Raw genomic sequence first — 7,680 nt, 5'->3', positions numbered from 1 at the left:
TGGGGATGGACCCCCACATTGCGTGGGAGTCCCCTGCTCAGCAGGGAGTCTGTTTCTTTGTCTCCCTCTGCCTCTCCCCTTGCTTGTGCTCCCTCTCTCTCTCTCAAATGAATGAATAAAATCTTTTAAAAAATTATTTTAAAAAAATTGACAAAAGCCAAGAGAAATGACAACAATGCCCAGAAATGGATTATAGAAGAATGTTTTATAGCTGACTTAACAATAATCACCCTTAATGGGAAATATCCAGATGTGTATCAATAGGAGAATGGATAAAGAAATTTGGCATATTCCTATAATGGAAACTTCATAGTAATAAAAAAGAAATTATTAATACATGTAGCAACATGAGTGAATCTCCAAGACATGCCTAGCATAAAAAAGTCATATACAGAAGAACACACTGTCTAATTTCATTTAGACAACAGGCCAACTAAACTATGGTAGAAAAGTATTAGAATAATGGATGTTTCTAAGGGTGGGAGGTGCAAATTAACTGGGAAAGTGCATGAGGCTTTCTAAGGGGGGGATGGTAACATTCTGTATCTTATTATGGTCTGAATCAATTTGCAAACTTTAGGCACCATACGTTATCAGTTTTGAAATTTGTTATTGGTAAATCTTACCCCAAGAGAAAAAAAATCTCTGAATGAGTGCTGAACTCTAGTTAATGAAATGCATGCTGAAGTATTAGAGATGGATTGATTTTTACAATACTTTGACATGCATGCATGGAAAAATAAAATGGATGGCTGTATAGATAGATTCATAGATGAATATATGTGAAGAGTGAGTATATTAAAATGGTAGAATTTAGATAATGGGTCTTATGTAAAATTCAGTTAACCACTGCATATTTGAAAATTATCATAATAACATGTTAAAAAATAAACAAAAATCAATAAGTGATAAAGTTCATTACTACTTATCATACATTCTCTAATCCCAATGTAATAAAATTAAAAATAACACCAACAGAACTTAAAAATTCCAAACCACTAACAAATATATGTAAACAAGAAAAAATTCTCAGAATTAAAATTGCAGAACATCTAGAAGTTAACAACAGTGTAAATATTACATATAAAAACTCTTGGCAAACAAGAAGAACAAATTCAAATAAATTAATGTAAACAATCCAATAAGTTTAAAAAAGACTATTAATAACAAAAGCATGAGAAAAGCAGAAGGAAGAAATCAACATGATAAAGTCAGGAAATAATAACCAGATAAGAGCAAGGGAAAAACAAATTAAATAGTAAGTCCATGATCTACTTTTATTTTATTTTATTTTATTTTACTTTAAGATTTTATTTATTTATTTGACCGACAGAGATCACAAGTAGGCAGGGAGGCAGGCAGAAAGACATGGGGGGAAGTAGGCTCCCTGCTGAGTAGAAAGCCCGATGCAGGGCTCCATCCCAGGTCCCTGGGATCATGACCTGAGCCAAAGGCAGAGGCTTAACCCACTGAGCCACTCAGGCGCCCCTGTGATCTACTTTTATAAACAAAAACTAATTAACCAATTAACCATTAGCTGGCATTAGCTAATCAAAGAAAAAAAACCTCAAACAATAATAAAAAATCTAAAAGAGATAAATTTTTATTTACTAGATACTTATTTACTAGAAATTGCAGTAATAAAAATTAAATGCTTCAGTCTATTCAAAACATTTGAATATCGAATTTTAAAAATCTGTTGGGTTCAGAAAATACAAATCATATTTGAAATTTTTTTAAAAATGGGAAATTCAGATTGTAATAGAAAAAAACAAGAAAGAGGTCAATACCCGCTTCCTGAAATGGTATCAGATAAACACAATTTCATAAATCACTCACATAATTTAACCAAGTTAACAGTTACTCAAATAAATAACTTCAGTAATATTTTACTTATTCCCGAGAGAATAACAGAGAGAAAATAGGCTTTCTACTTTTCATGGACCAGTGCCTCAGTTTTGTCAGTCAACTTTGCAACCTCCTGCACTGACCGAGGCATTCTGTATTGACCAAGCCAACCACTTCTGGTATAGAAACCAGAAATGCCAGTCACTCATTTTCCCAGCCTCCCTTGCAGCTAGAACTGGTATAAAACCTAGATTCTGGGGCACCTGTGTGGCTCAGTTATTTAAGCATCTGCCTTTGGCTCAGGTCATAATCCAAGGGTCCTGGGATCCAGCCGCATACTGGGCTTCCTGCTCAATGGGGAGTCTGCTTCTCCCTCTGCCCCTGGCCCCCATTCATGCTCTCTCTCAAACTCTCAAATAAATAAATAAAAATCTTTAAGGAAAAAAAATCCAGACTGACACACAATAAAATATTGGTAACAAAGATGATAGAAATATCTTATTATCTTTTAAAACTATAGATTTATCTCACACAGAAGTATTGATTTAATGTAAAATCATTTAATATAACCTAGCAGCTTATCATGATTCAGAGGGGTTTTCCCAAAGATTTCTCAGTTAGGAAATCAGCTATAGTTGTTACAATTAAAAGGTCAAAGGAAATAAACCATTTAATCATCACTACAGAGGCCAAAAAGACATGTGATAAAATTAAACATCCATTACTGATTCAAAATAAAAATCTTCATAATCTTCATAAAAATTGAAGGATATATTTTTTTAACTTTTGCTTCATACCTAACGGGAAAACTATATTCATACTCTCACTAACATCAGAAACAAGGTAAATGTGTCCACTACCTTAATTATTACCATAGTTTTTGAAGAACTGGACAAAGTAGTTACAAAAAAGAAGAGGGACCCTTGGGCGACTCAGTTGGTTAAACATCAGATTCTTGGTTTCGCTCAAGTTATGATCTCTGGGTCCTGGGATAGAGCCCCATGATAAGCTCCAAGCTCATTGATGAATCTGCTTCAGGATTTTCTCTCTCCCTCTGCCCCTTACCCAGCTCTCTCTCACTCTCCATAAAATAAATAAATAAATCTTAAAAAAAAAAAAAGGAATCACAAAAATTGAAGAACAAGTGATAAAATGTCGTTTATTTCAGATGGTAAGTTTGTATGTCTGTAAACTCAAGGCTATCAACTGATAACCAATTGTAAGTAAAAATAATTAAGTTGACTACAAATGAATTAATTTTCAAATACCATCAACGGCTTTCCTACAATGACTTTCTTTATAACCTATTAGGAAAATATGGTAAAAGAAAAGATTTGATTTACAATAGCAATGCCAAAAATATCTAGGAATAAGCTTTAAAGTGTAGAATTAAGGGCGCCTGAGGGGCTCAGTTGGTTAAGCAGCTGCCTTCGGCTCAGGTCATGATCCCAGGGTCCTGGGATCTAGTCTCGCATCAGGCTCCCTGCTCTGCAAGGAGCCTGATTCTCCCTCTCCCTCTGTCTGCTGCTCCTCCTACTTTTGCTCTTTCTGTCAAATAAATAAATGAAATCTTAAAAGTGTAGAATTATATAATGAAAACTAGAACCAATGAGACGTAAAGTAGAATAAATAAAACCTTATACATAAATAAATAAATAAACAAATAAGACAACTTTTAAGGAAATTTCAATTTCCTTAAAATCAAAATTTTTTCCAAAAAACCTCTTTCAACCAATTGGTCAATATCTATCAATATTTTTAATGTATTACATCCTCTGGCTTTCCAATTTTATATCTAGGAATTTTTCCTACAGTTATGTTCACATAAATGAAGAAAGTACTTGTGATAGAATATGACTTGAAGTTTGTTTATAATATTAAAAGATTAGAAATGATATAAAGTTTATAAATAGGTAACTGACTAAAAACTGATTACAGATGGACAAGGTGAAGTACCGTGAGAGGATGTACGAAAGAACTATTTCAAAGGCATATTTTGTGGTAATAAAAGTATGGTGCAAGACAGTAGGGATAGTATTCTCACATTTGATAGAAATAAAAAAAGTATACATAGATAAAAATAAAAATCAGGTAAGAATATAATAAAATGAAGTGATGGTCTCCTGCTAAATTTCCATATTTTATCAAAAATATTTGTCATGATTTTAATCTTATCTATTAAATGTTTCTGACTTTTCCCCTCCCAAATGCTCTCAGAGTAGTTATATCATATTTATCTAGAGTCTATATTTGTAATAATTATTGCTGATTTTAGGCACTCTTTAAATTTAGCACTTTTCTAATTTCACCTTCACAGTAAATAAATAAATGTCTCAGCATTTCCTATTATATATAAGCTGTACAGTTTTTCTTAATCTATATGCATTTTTATTTATTTTTTAAATGCACTCTTTTATTTTCTAATTTGATTATTTACTTCTAGTGGAGGAATCCTAGGAATTTTTTTAAGCTGAAATAAACATTAGAAAGTGTTTACGATGTGAGGACCCTGGCCCATAGAGATTAAAAACATTCTCAAAGATTTAGCACTACTTCCTACCAGAGGCTGATAGAGTGTTACATCTCTGACATAAACAGTCAAGGGTTCTCTCCAGTGTGAAACAGTCTTTCAGTTAGATTCCATCTGGCACAAGTTTCCTGACCAGCTAAAAATAAACTGATTTGGTGAGAAGACAAATATTAATCATCTAGTATAAATTAATTTTCAGAGATAACATGGCCAAAGTAATCACCCATTGTGTAGTTTATACCTGGGCTAACTAGGGTGATTTTTCTGGTGAGAATAATAACACAATACTATTATGTTATGATATAAACATTCTGAGAAAAATTAAGAGAAGTGTTCTAGTAGGACTCTATTAAATAAATCCTTACATAAATTCTCGACTTTTTTCCCTCAAAGAGTTTATATTTCTGTTTAAAGAGAATTTTAAAAAATAGATCTCTAAATCTTCCTCTAACCAACTTAGCAGGGCCCAAAGCTTATTATGTAATTAACAACAAGAATGTTATGCCCTTGCCTCTTAGCACATGATAAAGAGCACAGACTTGGGGGTCCCTGGATTTTGGTTCAAATCCCAGTTCTGCCACTTAATGTATTTGTGACTTTAGACGAATAAGATGGTCACTTTGTGCCTCTGTGTCCTTATCTGTAAAATGTGTATGATAATATTACCTATCTCTATGAGTTGTTCTAGAATTTAAATGAGTTAATATGAGGAAGCTTATAAAAGGACCCATTAGACAGTAAGCCTAAGTAAAGGTTAGCTATTATTAGGCAGAGACTTGGCCATGCTCTTGACATTATGCAATAACCAGAGAGGTCACGAATGGTCCTGATCTATCTTCCTTTAATAAAGATTAATTGAACACCTACTTATTTCCATATACTTACTGCCCTTGGGACAAATGTATCCCTCTGTGAGGATAGCCAGTTTTGCGTCTTCCTCACCTCCAACAGATGTGCATGATGTGCATTCTTTTTTCTTAAAAAGATTTTATTTATTTATTTGCCAGAGAGAAATCACAAGTAGGCAGAGAGAGAGGAAGAAGCAGGCTCCCTGCCATGCAGAGAGCCCAATGTGGGACTTGATCCCAGGACGTTGAGATCACAACCCCAGCCGAAGGCAGAGGCTAAACCCACTGAGCCATCCAGGCACCTCCAGATGTGCATTCTTTATCTTTACTCAGCACCCTTGGTTACATGGACTGAATTAATTTTTGAAGCCCTTACAATAAAACTGCTCAGCATCATCTTGATTTCCTTTCTCGCTCATGACTGAATTTGTGAAATAGCAAGCTTGGACTAGATATGTAGTTCCTGAGCAAGGAACAAAGAAAACCCATGACCACTACATTTCTCACTACACAATCTTAAATCCTTTTGATCCTGTTACCCAAAATAATTTTTAGAAGACAGCAATTAAAATATGAAAATAAAAATAAATAATGTCTAATGTGGCCTTAACACCGAAGTTGACTTACTGTGAAGATAACAGGTTAAGCTTCAATTTAAGCTCCCTCACTCATAGAGACTCCTCCCAAGACACAGAGAGAAATCCCGAGTTTGTTCAGCTTGGTTGTGTTCTACTGAAAAAGTTTTTAAGGTTAGTCCCTACGCATGATAACTTGATATTCTCAAAAACCTCACCATTCATTACAAAAGAAATTTGGTATATTTTCCCATATTTTATAACAATTCAAGAAGATTTATGTGACATTGCCAATAATGAGACTCATATACACTGGGTATTTAATACAGCAAGAGGAAATTTCCTATAGGAAAGCCTGATGTAATCCTCAAATCAATATTATATGGTATGAATTTCCTGGAATCTCTTCCATGTGAGACTCTAACTGGAAGTATTAGAATGGGTGCGCCTGCCACATAGTCCCATGAATGCAGAGAGATGCTGAACACTAAGGATGTTAAAACACATGTACAGAGTGCCTCACCCATGGCTTGCACAAAGAGTTAGATAGATTTTATTTGTGATGAACATTAATAACACCTGAATACAATTCACATAAATGCAAAATCACCTAAGATATAGACTGTTGACTCTGTGCTAGGCACTGTTCTAGGTATTTCGTGTGTATTATTGTATTTTTATCCCCACTTACAGAGGAGAAAACTAAAGGACAGAGAAGTTATATATTTTTCAAAGGCCAGAGAGTAGGAAATTAGCAGCACCCAAATTCAGAGGCCACACTCTTAACATATAGGGTCCTGCTGCTAGGTACCTAATTTTATAGAGCTGGAAAAAGAAATATGTAAAAAAAATTTACTAGGTATGTGGCCTTGGTCCTTTCTGAGGCCCAGTATTATCACCAATAGAATGTACTTTAAAATATGCATCTGTTGGAATTATTGTATGAAGATGAAATTATGCTCCATACAATATATATGTTGTATATATATTTAATAAATGGTATCATAGGGGCATCCGTTTGGCTCACTCAGTAGAGCACATGATCTTGGGGTCATTAGTCCAAGCCCCACATCGCACATGGAGCCTACTTAAAAATAAATAAATAAATGAATGAATGAACAAACAAATAAATGAATAGTATAATGAAATTGATAATTACACAAGTGTTCATTAAAGCACTATGATCCTGACTAACTTTTTTGAATTGCTGGAACACAATAAACATTTGATACTGTATATTTTCCTCTATCAACAATTATTGGTGTAGAGAAGAGTGACAGTTCCATGGCAATAATGTTTTAAGTGTCTTCTGTGAAACAATATGAAAGAAGGAATGATGTTTTGTGGCTTAAGTTGATAGCTTTCTACATAGCTTCTTACTATAAAGTTCAAAAACTTTGTATTAAAAATGGTCACCTATAGTACGTTTTAATTGCTCATTTATTCATAACACAGTTCACCAGAGGACAAAGGTGTATTATCATCTGCATGAACATACCCTCTCCGACCAACCTGTAATTCTCAATCACTGCAACTTATTCAAGGTCTTTATATACCTTATTTCAATTTGTAAATATATGCATTTCTTCCTTACTAGTTTACCTTCTGCCTTCCCCTCCATAATATAAGTAGGGCCCTTACTTTTGGTAATAAGTGATAATCAAATAGATGACTAAGTGAACATGTTTCCAAGAATAAATACATAAGAATAAAAGTCATACACAATCTCTTATTTGCCAAACATCTATTGAGTAATTACAAAAAGCCAAAGATTTACAACCACCCTCTTCCCACTGGCATGTTTATTCATAAAAGCCGTCCTTTACTGTCTGATTGATCTGCTTATTCTAAAACCAAGCTCTGAATTTTGACTCAGATA

Source organism: Mustela nigripes, chromosome 10 (genome assembly GCF_022355385.1).
Source record: "Mustela nigripes isolate SB6536 chromosome 10, MUSNIG.SB6536, whole genome shotgun sequence".
In the NCBI taxonomy this organism is placed as follows: Eukaryota; Metazoa; Chordata; class Mammalia; order Carnivora; family Mustelidae; genus Mustela; species Mustela nigripes.
The sequence above is the reverse complement of the archived record's forward strand: the minus strand, read 5'-3'. Positions refer to the sequence as shown.